This window comes from Vombatus ursinus, unplaced genomic scaffold (genome assembly GCF_900497805.2).
Source record: "Vombatus ursinus unplaced genomic scaffold, bare-nosed wombat genome assembly UNPS02000582.1, whole genome shotgun sequence".
Lineage (NCBI taxonomy): Eukaryota > Metazoa > Chordata > Mammalia > Diprotodontia > Vombatidae > Vombatus > Vombatus ursinus.
Window position 1 is genome coordinate 32046192 of NW_020940360.1, and position 21451 is coordinate 32067642.

Genomic DNA, 21451 nt, shown 5'->3' on the forward strand with positions numbered 1-21451 from the left:
TGGCTGACTGGCCTGACATGTTAGTAGCTTCGATCCACCTTCAAGCAGAGGATATTTTAATTGCTAATCTTTTTCTGTTTTCTTATTATGGCTTGAGTTTATTTTGCACCAGTGCTATCCCCAAGTTACTTACTGCTAGTTGTATTTAGTTTTGTGAATAGAGACCCATAAGTGTTAATAGACTTTGTAACATTCACTGTAAGGTGAATTATAAAGAACATGGGAAATCTCATTAAGTCTTAAAAATTAATTTAAATTAATTTATCTGTTTCTCTAAGAAATGTTTATCGTAAAAATATATGTGTCTATTTCCCCTTTGGTTATAAAAACTGGGAAGGTATGTACATGTGCAGAAGCACTGACTTTAATTTTCTAGATGTCTTAATGAGATTTATTTGTTTTAGAGAACACCTTGTGGAGAACATCTAACTCTGTCTTACACACTATCAGCAACCTCTTTGAAGATGTGGTGGTTGTATTAGCTGTGTCATAATTGTTGAGATCTAGGAAGAGGTTGATCTGTGAATGTTTAGGGCTTTTTTTCCATTTTGTGCTTTAAATGGGGCTGCAGAATTCAATATTGTACCAGAAGAAAGAGCTGAGCTATGTTCTACACCTGTTGCTTAACACATTTCAGAGTTACCAGCTTTAAAATAATCGTGTTGGGCTACCTCTTGAACTCCTTTTTAGCAATTATTGGCAACCACCACCAGCCTGGCTTTAACTAGTATGTGATGCTTTATGATGACAACTATAACCATACTAGAGACCAAAGTGAACACTGATTTCTATTTGTCTTTAATACTGTGTCTTATCTAGTGTTTTTTAAATTATCCTATGTAGTATATAGATTACCTCATTGTCCATTTTGACTCATGTTGTTTACAAGCTAAAATAAAAATCACTTGAATTGTATGTTTTTAAAAGGAGGAAAAGAATTAGATATCTTGAAGGGCATTTCATCGATTATGGTCATCTTGCTAGACTAAAGCACTGATTGCCTTTCTGCATATCATGTATTTTATATTCTCATTTCATGCCTAATGTCTTATTTCTGTCAATCATGGATGTTATGAGGTTTCAAAGAAGTACTTGATTAAAAATAAAACATATAACGTTGGCATTTACAGTGGCCTTTGGAGGTTGTCTATGATTTCTGAGGTTGAAGGATGATGACTGCTCTCCTTAACAGCGTTCACACTCACCCAAATGCAAAGAATAGTTTATAACATCTCATCCAATAAAGACCATTTTAGTTATGAAAATCATTACTTATTCAGAACCATGTGTGCCCAGATAGAAAAGTTACTTCAGGGTCGGGTCAGCTATAAAAATTTTCCCCATGTCCTCCAGCCATGAAGCCATAGGAGATTATTGCTTTGAAATCAGTTCAATGCAGTCATCCCAAATCATCAGAACTACCCATTTTCAAACACCTTTGGAGGAACTCTTTCTCATTTTCCTTCATCTTTTTCTGTCTACTTTCAATCATATGAAAGCACAGCTGAAGTTACCATGTACCTGATATGTGAAATTCCAAATATAGATTTAGTGTGTTATTACTTAAAGCTGTATTTGTTATTCATCATGTGACTATGAGACCATAATAGTGAATTTTTTGGATTTCTCAACTAGTCAGTTCAACCCTGCAACTAGATATAGCCCTATGAAAGACTACATATTTGGGTGTTTCTGTAAAAGCTATTATATGAGTATTTTTTCATGTTTTTTTTTTTGACATTTAGGTTTTCTCTTTCTAGATGTAGGATTTGTCTAAGCACAAGCTTCATCTTTTTTAACCATTGATTTTTTAACCTATTGAGGAGACTCCATTTTATAGAGAATCTGCATAACCAGACTCTTAATAGCTCACATTTTATAGCCCTTTAAGGCATACCAAACACTTTTCTCACAACTCCTTATACTACTCACCTCACAATACTTGTAAAGTGGGTAATATAAATGTTATTATCCTTATTTCACAGATATGGAAACTGAGGCTCAGAATTGAAGGGACTAGTGCAAAGAACTACAGCAGGAGAGGAAAACTTAAAGCCTCAAGGCCACATGTGGCCTTTTTCTAGGTCCTTGGGTGAGGCCTTTTGACTGATTCCAAGTTTTACAGAATAAATCCTCTTATTAAGGGGATTCGTTCTGTGAAGTTTGAATTTAGTCAAAGGGCCACACTTAAGGACTTAGGCCACATGTGGCCTCAAGGCCGCAGGATCCCCACCCCTGAAGTAGAGCTACCAAATGGCAGGATTCAGATTCAAACCTAGATCCTAGAACTCTTTCTGCTACTTTATGCCACCTCTCACAGTGTAAAAATGAAGGCCACCTGGAACATCTATGTTATAAAAGTATAAAGTGCGGAAAGACAAGGTGAGCTTGTATTTTATTTAATTACAGTACATTCTGTGGCCAACATTGGCCACAGTGCAAAGAAGCATCATGGCATCATGTGGTTACAGAAGGGAAATTTTTCGTCAGCGCTGTTATAAACATCTTAGCACTAGTCTCCAATTGCTTTGGGGTATGGCTGTTGCTTCTGACATAACACTCTACAGCACCTTTTTCTGAGTTCTCAGAATGTTATCTTTATCTCTTTATCACCCCTTGTACTAGACTTAAGTTCATGCCCTAATTGCTGAAATTTCATGCTGTCTTTTAAACATTTCCAAACTCCAGTCCTTGTCAGTATAGTTTAATGATGGCCAGAGCTAAGCAAGTGTACTTTTGAGCTAGTATAGCTGACAGTCAGCTTTGATCTTCTCCAAGAAGACTCAGATCCAGTGAAGAAGATAGATGATGTCTATTTGGAAAAGGTCTGCATTTTGCAGTAAGAAAGCAATATCCTGGGATCATAAATTACTGGCTTACCATATGTTAAGTTCAGCCTTTCAGAGTGAGCTAAACTTAGCATGTTGAATTAACTTTTTTCCTTTGTTCTAATAACTATTTCTTTCCCTTTGAGAAATAAGCAGCTTAGAAGAGCCTGTGTCAATAATACTCATTTGTTCTTTTCCAACAGTGTAATATGGGAGTTTTTTCAACTGCATTCTTGAGACTAAGTTCCAAGCAATGTGTTTCACAGAGAAGTGGTCCGTGGTTAGGGCTCAGTTTTCATGTTGATCAGATATTTTTAGAGAATCCATTTTACTTAGCTGAAAGGGTGAATTTTAATAGTGGGCCTGCAGAGTCTTTTATCTATGTGGACTTAACTGCACTTAAGGCAAGATATGTTTCTGAATTGTGTGTAAATCCAAGAATTTTCAATATAGTGAGATAGCTGGCTATTTACAAGTCTTTTGTAACAAGAATCATCACCTTCATAGTTATTTAGCTGCTAAATTCAGGCTGCTGTGCGTTGGCTTTCTTAAAGCGAACCATATCTTTCTACCTTGGATCATTTTTGTACTACTAAATGAATCATTTGTTTAGTCTTTCCCATACTGTGAGACACTAAGTATTCTCAGATGAAGAGTATTAACTTTAAACGGTTTTTTCCCCTTTTACTTTGTTACTGGTGAAAATATACATTCTGTAAAAATAATTCCTCTCTTTGCTTTTCCTTCTGCATTAATTAACCTGTAACTATGGCACACCACAGTCTGATATTTATGATACTGAACATTTGACACAGATATGGTGGATATTACAAATTTAGCTTTGTGACAGAACCAGAGAGCCTTATAGAAAGGAGAGGGTATGGACAATGAAACATTTGTACCAGACTTGGGTCAGAAGAGCTGGGTTGGAGATGTAGCTTTGCCCCTTAATAGATGTATGACACTGACCAAGTCTTCCCTTCTCCAAATTCATTTTCTTCATATGGAAAATTGGGATAATAATACCTGCCCTACCAAACTCAGGATTATTGGGCTAATTCAACATAACAACTGCAAAGATGCTTCATAAACTATAAAACCCTATATAAATGGAAGGTATTATCATGGTTTATGCTCCTTTAAGACAGTTTTAAGATAGAAAGAAATAGCTTCCGGAATCCCACCTTCTTTGGAATAGGTTAAACATGTGAGGATTTCAAATTTTCTTCAAATACAAATTATTTTTTAAAGAGCTTAATTTAACTTTTTCAAAAACAATGTGATTTGGAGGAAAAGTGTAACTACATAATTTAGTTGTTATGATTTATACCGCCTTGCAAAGAGTGGTGTATTTGGCAGCACAATTTCTTTTTCATCATAATCTGAGTTGTCTCTAGTTTATATAAGTGGAAACTCACAATGCAAGTCTATCTAGCCATTTATGCTTCATTGGTGTTGCAGTGGCAGAATAAGGCTACCCTGCGAGGAAATCAGATTCATAGCTATCCACACTAGCAGGGGGGGAAGGTTTGGGGCTTTTGTTTTCTCTGTTGGAAGAAAGTAGAACTTCTCAGAGACTAGGCAAACATTAGACTGTCTGAAACGTGTCCTTGAGAGTCCTCAACTCATAGAATGATCCCTAATAACCAGTACCCTTAACTATGACCATATCTCCATGGCAAAGATGATGACAACTGCTGCCAATCTGTGTAAAGCTTCTTAGTATATCTCTTCTCATGCAAACTACTGTGCCCTAGGCAGCCCCTTATAGAATCTCAGAGCTAGAAGGGACATTAAAGACTGTTCTAGTCCTGTCTATACTACCAGGAATCTCTTCTACATCACCAGGAGATCATTTGGCCTTTGTTTGAAGACTCCTAGTGATGGGGAACCCATTGCTTCTCATGGCAACCTTTTGGGAAAGCTCTAATCATTAGAAGGTTATTGCTTACATAGACCTTAAATAGGCTTCTCAGAAACTTGTACTTTTACTCCTATTTCTTCCTCCTGGGGTCAAACTAGGAGAATGAATCTCATCCTTTATATATGCCAGCCATTTGAAAAAAGCTATCATGTTCCCTACATGAGTTTCCTCTTCTCCAGCCCAAACATCACCAGTTCTTTCATACAATCCACCCAGGGCATAATTGTTAGACTCTTTACTCTTCTAGATGAATGCCTCTGAATGCTTTCACCTTAATTGGCATCCTTCCTAAAATGTGGTTCCCAGAAATTCAGTAGTAATTCAGATATATTTTGCCCAGGGTAGACTGTTGGTATTAGCACCGCTTTTTTTTCCCATAGAATTGAACCTGGGAGATTGACCAAGAATTCCCTCACATAGCACTCAGGAGTCTGGGGTGGGCCATACTCCAGGTGGGATGTGGGAAATAAAAAAGCCATAATGCTGCCATAGTGGAACTTGAGTGAAATGGACAAATACCCTATCTCCTGAATGACATCTCTTGGGAATTAGACAAAGAAGGAGCAAACAGTGGCTCCTACTACAGTAAAGACGGCAGATGGAATAGTATAGGTCTCAGGCAAAAATAATGGGCCTGGGAGAATGATAACAGGATCATAGAGTGAAAGTTAGAAGGGCTCTCTAAGCTCATCTAGTCTAACCCTCTCATTTTTATGAATTGTGAAACTGAAACCTGGACAGATTCAATAACTTGCCTAAGGTTTCATAAGTAGTAAAAGCTAGGGTTCAATCCAAGGTTCTCTGACTCCAAAACCAGCAGTCTTCCCATTGTGCTACAGCATCGTAAAGAAGCAGAAATATTACTGGAAGAAAAGCACATGTAATTAAATTTTGCCTTCTGGACTTGTACATTTAGCAAATTTTTTTTTATTAAGTTCTGCTACATGAATACAAATGTAAGTGCTGAAAGAATTATGGGACAAATAGAAGTCAGCCTTTATATGCTTGGATCTTATGATCTAGCTGGGAAAACATGAAAGAGAGAACTAAGATACATGGCAAATTGTTCACATCTGTACTAGAGACAATAAGTACTTAAGGGATAAAAAAAAAAAAGGAGAGTGTTGTGATTTGGAGAATAGGACAATGGTCAGTAAACACAGCCCGAGGGCCAAATATAGCTTGCTACATGGTTTTGTATAGTCTGCAAACTAAAAATGGGTTTTACATTTTTTAAATACAACAAAACCTATTTTAAAATGTAAAAACCATTCTTGGCTCTTACTCTATCAAAAAAAAAATAGTTGCCTGGATTTGGCCTGCAGGCTGTAGTTTGCTCATGAGGGATGAACGAAGTGGAGCTTGAATTGGGTCTTGAATGATGACTTGGATGATGGTTTTAGAGATAAGGAGGAAGGGCATACCAAGTGAAGAAAGAGATTCAGCAAAGACTAGGAATTGAAAAGAGCACATCATGTTCACGAATCATTATGTCCCTCAGTTTGAGTGGATTAGAAATTGGGGGATAGGGAGGATAGTAGGTCCAGATTATGTAGAACCATTATGTAGGTAGCATAGTGAATAGAGAGCTCTAGGCCTGGAGTCAGGAAGATCTGAGATCAAGTCCAGCCTCAGACTCTTACTAGCTGCGGGACTAGGCAGTCATTTAACTTCTGTCTTTCTTGGTTTCCTCATATATAAAATGGGATAATAATAATACCTGCCTCCCAAGGTTGTTTTGAGGATAAAATCAGGTATTTGTAAAGTACTTTGTATACTTTATAATATATAAATTATTTGGAATTTACCCCACAAGCTGTGGAATCGAATGGAGGTTTTGAGGCAAGTGAGTCATAACATGAGGATATAGATGTTCTTGAGGGTTCACTTAGTAGCGATATGCAGGATATGTTAGGGGAGGGGATAGAGACTAGAAGCATGAAGAACAGTTGAAGGAGGGAATCACTCACCACAAGCATGGTGATAGCTAGAGCAGAAAGGACGGGATGTAGATTTACCTGAGGAAGAATCAACAGAACTTGGTGATTGAGTACGTATGAGATATAAAAGAGAGAGCAAGAAGTGTTTAGTTTTTTTCTGTTTGTTTTTACTTAGGCGATTGGGGTTAAGTGACTTGCCCAGGGTCACACAGCTAGTAACTGTCTGAGGCTGGATTTGAACTCAGGTCCTCCTGACTCCGGAGCCAGAGCTCTATTCACTGTGCCACCTAGCTGCCCCTGAGGAGTAAATAGCTTTAAGCTTGGTGGCCGGGAGATAGTGTCATTAGCAGAGATAAAGAAGACAGGTAGGGATCCCAAGATGAAAGGGAAAGATTCAATGTTCAATTGTAGACAAGTTGAGAATGAGGTGGATGTTGAGACATCCATATGGAAATATGTGCCTGGAGTTCAGGAAAGAGGAAAAGCTTTGGAAAGATAGATTTGGGAAGTATTTCACATAGAAGGAAGCATGCTATTAGATGACAAAGCCCTGGACTTGGAGTCACAGAAACTTGAATTCAAATCCCATCTCAGATACTTACTAACTTGTGTGACCCTAGGCAAATCAATTTATCTGTCTAGGCCTCAGTTTCCATAGTTGTAAAATAGAGTTGTACTTGATGGCCTTTGAGGGCCATTCTAGCTCTAAATCTATGATCCTATGAAGTCTCAGCTCTGAGAAAAAATGGTTGGGCTCCCAAATTCCTGAACCTACTGGTACCTAGATTTTGTAGCACTTTTGGGCCCTGACAAGTGTGAGTGCATAGAAAGAAATTAATCATCAAGTGTACTTCCTAGTAACCCTCAATGAAATGGGACAACCATGGTTCTGTTACGAGGATTTGACTAAAGTGACCTAGGAAGTCAGTCTCTAATAGAGGTTCTTAATCTTTTGTATGTCAAAGACCCCTTTGCCAGTCTGGTGAAGATTATGGATCCCTTCTCAGAATAATGGTTTTAAATCATTGAAAGAAATGTTAAATTTCAGTTAAAAGTTAGTGAAAATAAAAGATGGACCTTTTTTCTGAATTCACAGATACCTTCCCCACAACTAATCTGTCCATTTACTCTTTGGGGGTTCACGGACTCCATGCTAAGAACCCATGTTCTATAAGCTTCATAAATGCTTAGAAATACATAGCTGGTTCAGAATATTCCCATGTGTCCTAGTAGAAATAGCATAGTTCATCCCACTTTTTCTATCCAGTGAGTTCTATTGGGGAATGTATAGTTTTTAAATCCTGGTTGGGAAAATGAGGAAAATAAGTAATGAGTACCGAGGCACCTCTGATATGCATGATTTATACATAAAATAATAATAAATCAGAAGGATGTTTAAGACAAAGGGCCCCTGAAATTTTGGCATTAACATGGGATGTGTCTGTCCTTCTGTGGCCTTGATGTACCATTTTTATAACCTTTTTTTTGAGAGGAGCTTTTGCTTGCTTTGCTATTAAATCAAAGAATTGCTGAGATGACAACCCATCATTTTCTGATCGATAACTCTCATGTTTTCTTGTTATTTTCTTGAAATTGAAAATGTCTGTCAAATGTCCTTTCCATGGGCTTGCTTGTTCTGCTACCTGGAAACAATTAGGGTTAAAAAGTAAGCATTCACTCCTCAAATTTTCATTTCCATCTTTTTCAATTTAAAGATCAGCATATGTTATTCTTTGTCTAACTAATTCTTCCCCCCTCCCTTTGCTCACCCACACATGCATTTCCTCAAGTGGTTTCTCTGTGCTTTGGGGAACTAAATGCAAGGCTTTCAAGAAATGTACATCCTATGGGCCTCTTGGCACACACTTTTACCACTCAGAAATGTCTCGCTCCTCAGGTTCAGCCTTCCACCATGGAAGCAGCACTTGTATGTGTGTTTATTTCTAAAACGACCTGAAATTCTTGAAAACGTGTGTGTGTGCATGTTTCATGCTTTCCGAAGATCAAAGGTCTCAAATCCTCTCTGGCTTGGGAGCTGTGCTGTAGCTATACTCCCAACTTAAATACTCCTAAGCTCTCTCACTGCCTCAGCCCTGCTGTCTTAGGTATCTTTTCCCATGGAAGACCTGATCCAGTCTCTAATATGAAAGCCATCAAAGGCCTGATCTCAAGACTGGTACACTAGGACTTATTTGGGACTACTAGAAACTCTGCTAGGGATTAGTTTAAAGATTTAGAGAAACTCTAGTTAACATTTCAACTGTTGTTGTTCAGTCTTCTCAGTCATGTCTGACTCTTTACGACTCCATTTGAGATTTTCTGGGCAAAGATACTGGAATAGTTTGCCATTTCCTTCTCCAGCTCATTTTACAGATGAGGAAGTTGAACCAAACAGGGTTAAGTAACTTGCCTAGTAACTATACTGCTAGTAAGGGTCTGAGACACATTTGAACTCAAGTCTTCCTTACTCCAGGCCTGGTGCTCTATCTATCCACTGCACTACCTAGTTGTCAACATTTCAATTACTCCAGATCAAAACTTTTTTTTTTTACATTTGACAGTGCCCTTTAATCTTTTTTTTAAATTGCTGTTCTTTTCTTGTTTTGTTTTGTTTTGTTTTGTTTTGTTTTTTTGGTGAGGCAATTGGGGTTAAGTAACTTGCCCAGGGTCACACAGATTGTAAGTGTCAAATGTATGGCCTGAGACCAGATCTGAACTCAGGTTGTCTTAACTCCAGGGCCGGTGGTCTATCTGCTGTGCCACCTAGCTGCCATACTTTACTGCTTTTCTAAACACAGTGTCACCAAAAGCAATGTAGAAGGTAGGTCCCCCCCATTATTGCTAGAGTCTCAGAGGACTATTCATCATATTTCCCATTTCCTCTCTTTCCAAGAAAATTTGGGTTAAATAATAGGATCATAGATTTAGAGAGTCTCAAAGGCAGTCTCTCATTTTACAGATGAGGAACATGAAACCCAGGAACATTAAATGACTTGCCCAAGGTCATATGGCAGTTAGCAGCAGAGACAGGCTTTGAACCCAAGCCCACCCTAAAGAGACAATGCTCTTTCCACTGAAATGGTCACAGAGACAGGGATTTTAGTATCAGTTTTTCAAACCACCTCTCTTGCTTTGATGAAATTCATTGTAGACAGTTGTTTTTCTTTGTTTATTCTGAATCTCCTCATCTAGCTCTTATGAATGCTGATTATCATCAACCTGCCAGTGGGACCCACCTCTAAATACCTATGCTTTTTTCACTTGTCCTTCTAAAAATATTCGGACACACTGCAAACCACTTCCTCTATTTCCTTCTTTATCAAGGGTTTGTACAAGTGCAGGGCTGTACTACAGGGGGAAAAAAATCTATACATGACTGAGGATAACAAGCATGACAAGAGAAGCTATCGGTGTAGCATGGAGGCACAGACTGAGTCAATATTGGAGTTCAGTTTGTGCAGCAGCACACAGAGGAGAGATGTTTCACTCTTGAGCCCACAGTGGCTGCAATTTCCCCCATCCGAGGACCAGGGGAGCCAAAAGGCAACTGCAAGAATTCCTCAACTGTACAACATCATTATCATTTCACTGTCTTCTAACCATTGGACCCTGCAGGGATTTGAACATTTGGACATTTTTCTCTCCTTCCTAGAAGCTTGTCACTGCAATCCAACAATCAGTCAAGAGAATTAGTGAAGCCTAAAGCTAGGGATCAACTTTGAATTTCCATTTCTCCTGAGTCTTCACTGAAGGATTTTTCCCAACTCGGCTGCTACTAATGATGTGCCTGCTTTCTATAAGTAGTTGACTATTTGGAAGGTCAGAATAAGAACACATGGGAGACATTCCCAAGGGGGATGTTCCCAACTTGGAAAGTCATTAAGCATAATATAGGAAAGAGGATGTCTATTTTCCCTAATATCGTATTACAATGAAGATCTGATTATGGCTTACCATGAATGAGAAGATGGAGATGGGGATAAACCCCGAAGGTCAGATATTCCTCAGTAACTGTAGGATATCTGGATTAATCCTTGATTCATTACTTTTGCAAATAAAGATAAAAAGACTAGGTCTATTTCTGGACCATTATGGTTATTCAGAGCCTTAGAATGAGAATATAGTGGTTCTGTAGGTCTTGGACTATAAAAGAAAAATTGGTCTGGCTGGTTGTGCTTACTTTTATATCCAAGATGGGATAATTAACTTACTTCTATCCAAGTCTAGCCAGTCTCTTGAATTTCTATGAAAGAGACAACAGGTACATACCTTCATTCAAAAACATGACTATAACATGCCTACTGCATACAAGGCACTGCGTGAGAGTCCCTGAAGGGGTTCTGGTATAGTAAGTGGAAAGGATATGCCTTGTAGAAGTCAGTTTCATTTCAATTCACTGGCTCTCATAGGATCAGAGATTTAGGAATGGAAAAGACCTTAGGGATTATCTAGCCCAATCTCCCCATTTTATAGATGAGGAAAAGTTGGGTAGTAGACCTAAAGCACAAACAAGTCGGACGATAACATTCCCCTGCTCAATAGAATCCAGTGGTTCCTTATTTTCTCTGATGGCATTTAAAGCCTTTAATGATCTAGCTCCAACTTACCTTTCCACTCTTATGGTCCAGCAAAACTGGTCTTCATGCTGTTCTTCACCTATGACATTCCATGTCCTGACTCTGCATTTCTGCACAAGCTGTCCCCCATGCCTGAATGCACTTCTCTCAATCCCTTAGAATTCCTGATTTTCTCCAAATCTCAGCTCAAGTGCTACCTTCTAAATAAAAATATTTCCTGACCCTAGAGAGCCTTCCATTACCATGTTTTAATTTTGTATGTATTTTATATATGACGTATCAAGAGAAACAGAAACAGACACACACATGCAGGGAGAGAGAGACAGAGAGAGAGAGAAGTATCTTGTCTCCCCTGATAGAATGTAAGCTTCTTGAGAAAAGGGGCTATTATTTTCTTGTATCTTTAGCATGTAGCACGGCTGCAAAATAGGTATTTAATAAATGTTTATTTATTGATTAATGGCCATAGGACAAATAAGTAGTAAATGGCAGTGTTATAGGCTCCTATATTTAGAGAAGCAGTGAAAAGCCATGAACGCTTCCTAGCACTGTTTCCCAGTTTTTTAGTTTGCCGTCATTCTTCACCTGAAATGTATGTCACATTTAGAAGAGATAATTTTTTTTAGGATAAAATGGTTAGAAAGAACTTTGGGACATCACTGTGCCATAGATGAGAGTCTAAACTTTTTAAAAAACTACTAGAAAAGGAAATTCCATAAGTTCCTCTAGGAACTCATCAGAGCTTAGCAATTTCACCAACAATCTTCAGGAAACCAAGGTCTGCATTGGGCCGAAGACATTCCACTTAGAAATGCAAGGCTGAAAGTCTAAATTGGTCCTTTTGAGTTAAATTCTACCCTCCCCCACCAAAAAAAAAATGGTTTCTTAATGTGACACAACTCCAACTAGAACTTTTTCCACTAGTAAGAAACAGCGATATGAGTAAACGATCAGACTGCCTAGACTATTTGATATATGCCGTGACCTAGATAATATAACCCACTTGTTAGATGACACATATCTCAGCCCATTTCCATACTGTCATTTTACACCTTGGTCTTTCAGAAGTGTAAAACTATGGCTTGTGGTGAGGTTAGAAGTTAAAACTGTTTAAGAATATGTGGGTGGACTATCATTTTAACGGTTTCAAAATTGAAGACCAGGTGCAACTCAGTTTAATGGCAATGAATTGCCACTAGAGGGTGCTCTTGACTTGCTCGCTTGCATCCAGTTTTGTATTCTCTCCTACCCATTGAATTTTTGAAATATTTCATATTATTGACAGACTTACCTAGGGAAGCCCATGAGCACATGCATACGTATAATATATTTATGTAACTATATAATTATATGGTTTCATGTACGTATTTATGTGTAAATAACTGTTTCAGAGGCCATTTGGCTCACCTGGTGCGTAATGCAGCAGCCTTCTAAATCCAAGGAATGGTGAAATAGAGCTCACCTAGCTAGTGGCTCCCACTACCCTGTGCCCTACTGGAAGAAATTCAGGGTTTTTCTGTGCCAACAAGCTTCAGTACTTTGAACGGACAGAATCTTAACCTATTATGATTTTCAACCTCTCAATCTCCATCCACCTTTCAAGAAATATGAAAAACTGTGATCCCAAAACTAAGCTCTTGATTGGGTTTTATAGCTTTCTTACAGCTTCTGATACTTTCCTTCCCATTTAGACACAGAACTGTCACAAGAATTGGAGTACCTGGCAAAAATTCATTTGGGAAAAGAGACCTCAGTGATAGACCTTGGGACTTTGTATACTAGGCTTCATGGGGAGAGACCTAATGAAACCACCATAGGGAGTGGACGGGACAGAAATACCAGTTCCCATGTGTTGAGACCACCTCCGTTCCTCCCTTCCCCCCTAATAGGGAGCCAAGTAGAGCTCAGTCATGGAGGGGTTCATCAGGGGTATAGCAGTAGGTGGGCTATGCGGAATTAATTATTGTTGCTAACTAGGTACCTGCCTCTAAGGAGTATAAGTGCTGTTGGTAACCTGGGTCAAAGTGCCTTGATTTGAGGAATAAGTTCCTGCCATCAAGAAACTTGCATTCTACTAAAGTGACATGCTCACAGATAAATAAATAAGGATATATACATATACTCCCATGATCCAGTGAACTCTCTGCCCAATGCACTCTGGGTTTCTATAGACTTGGGTTGGTCCGGAGGTCATCAATACCAAAAGGGTCATCTTATCTCTGGCTGTGTCCCTGTACCTCCATGGAAATCTCTGAAACAATCTTCCCAAATTGGGATCGAGTCTCCTCCCACAGAGACACTCATTGTATAATGTGGGTATTAAATGAGTCACCTTTTAATTTCTTCCAACGTAGAACTGCAATAATGGACACAAAGGACTTAGAGGTAAGTATTAACAAATACAAGAAATAGAAAACACTCAAATAAGCCCATGATACTCATCATGCCGAAGTGATTTTCCTAAAGTGAAAATCTGACCATGTCCCCTTCCAATAAATTCCATTGGCCCTCTGTTACCTCCAGGATCAAAACTAAAGTTTTTTGTTTGGCATTTAAAGCACTTCATGATATGTCTCCCTTCTTATCTTTCCAGTCTTCTTATACTTTGCTCTATACTTTACTCTTATACTTACACTTTACTATGTGATCTATCCTTGCTGGCCTACTTTGATGTCCCTTGTATATGACACACCATCTCCTGTCTCCAGGCATTTGAACTGGCTGTTCCATGTTCCTAGAAGGCACTATTAAAATCCCTGGCTTTTTTTAGGATTCAACTCAAATATTATCTTCTTCAGGAGGTATTTCTTGGCATCCTCCTGTATACCCTTCTCCCCCCACCAGATGACAGAGCGCGTCGAGCTCCATGAGAAATAAATTTAACACTGATCCATCAACAAAGTCCTCTGCTAAAATCCTTTCCTATGAAAGTATGTGGGTTGAACTAAATCATCTCTAAGGTCGTTTCCTCCATTAGCATTCTATGGCTCTATTTCAGAAAAAATGAATAACAATGCAGAACCTGACGTGGATACATTTGAAGATATTATACTTTAATTGGCATCTTTTGCCACTTCAAATTTAGGGTCATAGGTAGAGATCATCTAGTTCAGGGGTGGGGAACCTGAAGCCTCGAGGCCACACGTGGCCCTCTAGGTTCTCAGGTGTGGCCCTTTGACTGAATCCAAACTTCACAGAGCAACTGCCCTTAAAAAAAGGATTTGTTCTGGAGCAGTTAAGTGGTGCAGTGGATAGAGCACTGGCCCTGAAGTCAGGAAAACCTGAGTTCAAATCCGGTCTCAGACCAAACACTTGACACGTACTAGCTGTGTGACCTTGGGCAAGTCACTTAACCCTGATTGCCTCACCAAAAAATAAAAAATTTAAAAAAAAAGGATTTGTTCTGTAAAACTTGGACTCAGTCAGAAGGCCACACCTGAGGACTTGGAAGGCCACACGTAGCCTCAAGACCACAGATTTCCCACCCCTGATCTCATTCAATCTTTTCATTCTGACGTAAGGAAATTTGACAAGGAAAGATGAAGATGTTAGGTCTTAAGCCACTTAGGATCCCATGACAGGTTCTATAAATGGCATCAGTCTCTAGCTCTTGTCAAGGCTTAGCTCATGTGCCACCTCCTGGACCAGGTCTTTCTGGTTGCTAACACTCTCTGTTCTCACACCACCCTTACCTGCCACCACCAGATTACTTTCACATTTTGTTATTGTTACCCAGTCATTACAGTTGTATGACTCTTCATGACCCCATTCTCCAGTTCATTTCGCAGATGAGGAAACTGAGGCAAACAGGGTGAAGTGACTTGCCCAGGGTCACACAGCTAGTTAAGTGTCTGAGGCTGAATTGGAACTCAGGAAGATGAGTCTTTCTGACTCCAGGCCCAGCACTGTATCCACTGTGCCACCTAGCTGCCCACTTCCATATTTACTTTGTATATATTTTGTATCTGACAGACAGAGTAAGGCAGTAGTAAGACGATTCAGGATGACCTGGGATCAAGGCCTGCCTTTAACACATACCTGCTGTCTGACCCCTCAGCAAGTTACTTAATTTCTTAATATTTAGCCAACTCTCAAACACCATAAGTTTGGGGCAACTCTAAGACTCATTTTCTAAAGAGTCTGCACTGGTGGAGAGCATTTCAGCACTGCGAATTAACTATACCAGTGAAGCCACAAATCTGGATGATTGAATCAATCAATAAAAACAGAATTCACTCATATATGCCTATTTTTGGTTCCTACCCTGAGAAGGTAAGTATCTTGAGCACATCACCAGTTTTGTTTCTATCTTTGTAGCCTAAGATCCTAGCACCATGTTTGGTATGGGAGAAGCAGTTAAGAAATGCTGGTTCAATTGGCAAGAAGGTAGGTGGTGAGCTTCCAGCTCCTTGGAGATCTGCAAGCAGAAGTTTACAGACCGCTTGTTCGGTAGTAGTTAGGCAGTTAATAAGCATTAATTAAGCATCTGATATGTGTCAGACACTATGCTGAACGCTGGGGATACAAAGACAACATGCAAACAAGGATGTACAAACAAATATACAGGATAAATTTGACATCATCAACAAAAAGAAGGCACTAGCTTTAAGGGGGATCGGGAGAGGCTTGTTATAGAAAAAGAAATTATGACTGGGGCTTGAATGAAGACGGGAGACAGAGGAAGGAGAACCCTCCAGGTATGAGGGAAGGCCAATGAAAATTCTCAGTCTGGAAATGGATTGTTTTATGTGAACAACAGCAAGGAGGCCAGTGTCACTTGATTGTAGACTCCAGGGGTGGGAAATCTGCAGTCTTGAAGCCACATGTGTCCCTCTAGGTCCTCAAGTGTGGCCCTTTCATTGAACCCAAATGTCAAGGGCCTCACTTGAAGACTTAGAGGGTCACATGTGGCCTCCAGGCTGCAGGTTCCCCACCCCTGAAGTATGTAGGAAGAAGTAAGGAGTTAAGAAAACTGAAGAGGTAGGAGGGAGACAGATTATGAAGGGATTTGAATGTCAAACAGAGGATCTCTTGTCCTAGAAGTGATGTAGGAAGTCACTATAGTTTATTGAATGTGGGTGGAGAGAAAGGGTTTATGTGATCAGATCTTTACTTTAGGAAGATAAATTTGATAATTGAATGGATTGACAGGAATGGGGAGAGACTTGAATCGGGGAGACTAATCATTGAGCCATTGCAATGGTGTAGGTGGGAAGTAATTGATAAGGGCCTGAATGGATTCCTTTTTGAATGTGGGTAAAACTAGAATAGGGGTGGGAGACCACATGTGGCCCTCTAGGTCCTCAAGTGCAGCCCTTTGACTGAATCCAAACTTCACAGAACAAATCCTTTTATTAAGGATCTAGAGGGCTTCAAGGTTCCACTCAAGTCTTCTCCAACTCAAATTCTGTAATTCTGATGAAGACAATGTGGCATAGTAGAAAGTGCTTGGGGCAGATAGACCTTAGAGTCAGAAATCATAGGAATATAGGTTTTCAGCCAAAAGAAACCTTAGAGGCCATAGCATCAAACCACCTCATTTTACAGATGAGTGAACTGAGTCTCAGGTCAAGCAATTTGCCTAAGTTCACAGAGGTTGTAAATGTTAAAGTCATATTTAAAACTAATTTATCCAACCTCCTATACTAACTGTGTGATCATGGCTAAGTCCAGGAGTGGGGATCCTTTGGCCTCAAGGCCAATGTGGTCCTCAAGGTCCTCAAGTGCGGCCCTTTGCCTGAATCCAAACTGGTTTTAGCTGCACATGAGGACCTACAGGGCTACATGTGACCTCAAGGCTGAAGATTCCCCACTCCTAGTTAAGTCCCTTAAGCTCTCATTTTTCTCATCTCTAAAATGGGGATAATGAGACCTCTAGTACCTATCTCACAAGTTTATTGTGAGACAAATAAGATAATCTATGCAAAGTACTTTGTACACTTTAAGGTGACAAATAAATGTCAGTTACTATTGTGCTCTGGCTGAACTCGGGCAATTCAAACTGATGAACTGTAGTGAATTCTCTTCGGCTTTACATTTTGGATTTTATTTATTTATTTATTTATTTTGCTTTTTGGTGAGGCAATCGGGATTAAGTGACTTGCCCAGGGTCACACAGTTAGTAAGTGTTAAGTGTCTGAGGCTGGATTTTAACTCAGGTCCTTCTGACTCCAAGGCCAGAGCTCTATTCACTGCACCACTAGCTGCCCCAACATTTTGGATTTTAAAGGCAGGTGGCATTACCAGGTACTTTTAGAACTTGTGCATGATTGTCACCAAGAAAAGGTTGAGCCAACCTCCCATCATTTTCCTGCCACTGAAATTCTAAGAAGCTTAGCCTGCCAGATAACATGGCAGCAGGAGTTACTAGAGAAAACCAGTGAGACTAAAGTCAGAGATCTGAGGCCAAACCCATCTCTAACGACTTTCTGTCTGTGTGACCTTGGCCAAGTCATTTTCATACCCTTGAGCTTTAGTTTTTACATCCATAAAATAAAGCAGCTGATCTAGATGACCTCTGAAGTTTCCTCTAGCTTGTAGACCTATAATTTTAAGGACAGGGAAAATAGAAAGCCCTGACTACCTCACCTGCTCTCTATTCCATTGTTTTTGAGGAAAGCATGGTTTCCTTTTGTTGAACACACCTATCTTAAACACTGAACTCCAATTCTCCCAAGTCAAGATGCACGCTGGCATTCATTGATTTGGGTTCTGACGTCTTTAGGAGTGATTTTCCTTTACTTATTGTGGTACTTATCAGTTCATAGGCAAAGTTAGCACTAGAAAATGATCTTTGGCAAGATCCCAGGACTTCTGAGTTTTTGGTCCTATAAAGAAGAGCCAAGGATATGTTTCCTACAGTTAAAAATAAGACTTTTGGTTTTTAAACAACTTTATTCTAAGGGCAAAATAGAGTACAAGGTTAGAACTCTAATGTAGGGAAGAAGAACAGAGGCTTCCCTTTCTTAGATTCTGATCCATCATTTTAAATGTCAGTTCCCCTTTGCTTTTCAAAAGTATCTGTGTGCATTTTTAGGACATTCTGGAAGACTTAGTGAAGTTTAAAGCTCTCATAGCTTAAAATCTGAAAATCTTTAATAGCTTAAAACTGTACTAAGACTTCTGGGATACCCTTTATAGGTATAGCACATGTATATAACATGTGCACATATATATATAAAACAAATCAAATCCTTGTCTATTTCAGGATGGAAGTTCCTTAAATAATCTAAGGAAAACAGTTGAGATCAATCAAGATGACAGTAATTACACATATAAAATCACAAGGATTGGAACATAAAGGAAAAAAAAAGCCTAGGAGAGATTTGATTGGAGTAATTAAAAAAAGTGACTGACAGATTAGCTCAGGTTGAGAACAAGTGCCAATTTGAGGAAAGTAAATTTAGAGAAGATGAAATGAACTGCAATCTTGTTTTGTGTACTACATAGCCCATGCATAGAAATCCATGGCAGAACATCTAGTAAGGTAATATAACTAATTTCTGTAAAAGACAATTATACAGTTCACTGTAACATTTCTTGTGATCCATATAGATGTCTTTGTACTATTATATTCACTCAGACATAAATGTATATTTATTGTTCACCAATTTTTAAAAATGTTCATTGATGCCTTTTATGTATTTCACTTGTTTATATCTTTATATTTTACATTTCATATTTTTATTATATAATTTTCCCAATAACTCAGCTCAATACATCCTATAATCAATCAGTACGGCAAGACAGTTCTCACAGCTGCCCATTGAAATCCAAGTGGATGGTAAAGTCAAGGACTTGATGTTCTTAATGTTGGGCTACACGCCAGTGGTGCCAAACATCTCCTCGCCTATCTTCACTTGAGATAATCTTCCATGTAGAAGATGTTTTGCTTCCAGTGGGTGAACTCAGTATTGAAGTAAGTGATCAGGTATGGATGCAGTCATTCCTCATCACTTACAGAAAGAAGGAGGAGGTGAAGGTCACATTGTCCACATTCACTATGGAGATATGTACCTTCTTTATGAGGCAGGCATTGGTCACCAGCTGCTTGGGGTCAACCACATTAATGAGAGGCTCTTAGATGGCCATGTCTTCAATACAGAACATGTGAAAGCCATAGGTGTCCACTCCCCAGTGGATCTTATAATGGTTGGACTGCTGGTCTTCAGCGGTGTATCATATAGTGTTACCTAGTCAGGACAGATGAGCGTGTCAAGGGCCAGACACTTGGGTTGAATGTGTAGAATAAAGTTGAGCATGGACTCATTGAACAAGCCTGTCCACTCACTGATGATCACATCCACTTTGTCCATCAATGATTCTACCTCCTTCACGCTCTCCTTGATAACAGTCACCACATGGTCTAGCTTTTTGGCCTTGACAGTCTTCATAGAGTAGTCTGAAATAACAGAGCACTCAATCTCAATGACCTTTTAGACTCCAACTTTGGCTGCAAACATACAAAAGATGTCAGAGCCTAGGTTGATGATTTTTTTGTTTTTAAACATATGCAAGTTATGGAACATGAAGTTGTGGTAGGTTAGTATCCATAACTTATCCTTGAACATCTCCTTGTAGATCCCAAAGTAGTCAAAAAAGTCTAAGAAATAGCCCTTGGATATCAGATCCTCAGCATTGGGCTTCTCAGTGCACCTTGGGTTATAGGCAGGACGCTTCCATGATGTAATTCATGACCTTGGTTGCTTCCACTCTCTACCCCCTCATACACACCTAGTTCTCCAAGAATCTTCACCTCAGAAAAATCTGTTTTATGTTTTGTAACTTATTTATTGTAGTAGAGGATGGCTTAATTTTGTTTGTTTTATTTGATTTTGTTGCAAGGCAATTCTGGCTCCTTTAAGGAGTCAATTTGAAAAATACGGAGTCATGGTGTGCCATTCACTGTGAGAGAAAAATTAGGAATAGTAGATAAAAATGAGAAAATACCTGCCTCCCACATAAAAGACAGTTTGGAATAACCTTTTGAAAAATGCAGAATAAAGAATAATAGAAAATGGTGTCACAACTGAGAATCAGGCAGGGGTTTGTAGCTCTGTAAAATGCAGCAAATTAGTTTAAGGGAACTTGAGATATTTTTGCTACTAGTAATAGCAAGGCGATATTAATTTGTTATTTCACTCTTGGAATCTAATTTCTTAACAGCTGAAAAAAATGGGAACATGAAAGTGGCCTAGGGGCAACCTATGCTAAGGAGTAGTATAAATAAAATAAAAAATTCAAAACTGAGCTTTATGTCAATTTAAGTAAAACTGTACAACCTATATACTTATGATTTTTAAAATCTCTTTTTCTTTCCACTTGCTACATGGTATTTCAGAGTTTCTGTTTAGGAAGTGAATTTAATTCACCTGAAACTTAGTGATATGAAGCTATAATAACCAAGAGATAAGAGGCCTTCCCCCTGCTTCTTTGCAGAGGGGGAATTTTGGGTGTGAAATATTGTATTATAACATCAAAATTTTTCAATATGTTGATTAGTTTTGCTGAACTTCTTCACTGCATACACAAAAACGCATCTTTTTAAAAATTGTTGTAAGGATTGTTTTCTGGGAGAGAGGGAGGACTGCATTAAGAAAAAAAGTGTAAAAAAAAAGATATCAATAAATTTTTTAAAATGAATTTAAATCATTTCTGTTCTAGCCTCTTCATAAGGGGTGTGTGTGTGTGTGTGTGTGTGTGTGTGTGTGTGTGTGTGTGTGTGTAGTGGTATATCTTTGCTGAACTTAGTTTCTTGATATCTGAAGTCAGAACTGGGCCACAGTTGATTATACTGGTGGCAGCTACCAGGTGAAGACAAGAGCCAAGTAGTAACTCTGGAGAGTGTAGATTAGGCTGGACTTGCTGTCTTGGTTTGCCCACAGGCTTCCTGCAGACTTTATCCTGGAACATTTGCACCCTACCTCTACCCACCAAAATTCATGAAATACTTGTATGGCTTCTAATGCCCTGCCTAGCGCAGAGTCTTGTACTGGTAGGGACTATATAACTCTTGGGAGAATTAAAGGAAATTAATTAATTTACCTCATTCAAAAGGGCTTGAGTACTCTAGTATGCTGACAGGCTGTACCTACCTTAGGGATTGCTCTCTGTGGCTCTCAGAGGGCTGGTTACCTCTCTTCTCAAGCCCACATCCTTTTGTAGGAGACAGATTTTCTATAC

The 21451-nt window shown here is 39.0% G+C and overlaps 1 pseudogene; it reads right to left on the reverse strand.

Moving 5' to 3' along the window:
- Positions 1 to 18997: 18997 nt before the first annotated feature.
- LOC114037661 lies at positions 18998 to 20160 on the reverse strand (annotated as a pseudogene).
- Between the last annotated feature and the right edge of the window lie 1291 nt (positions 20161 to 21451).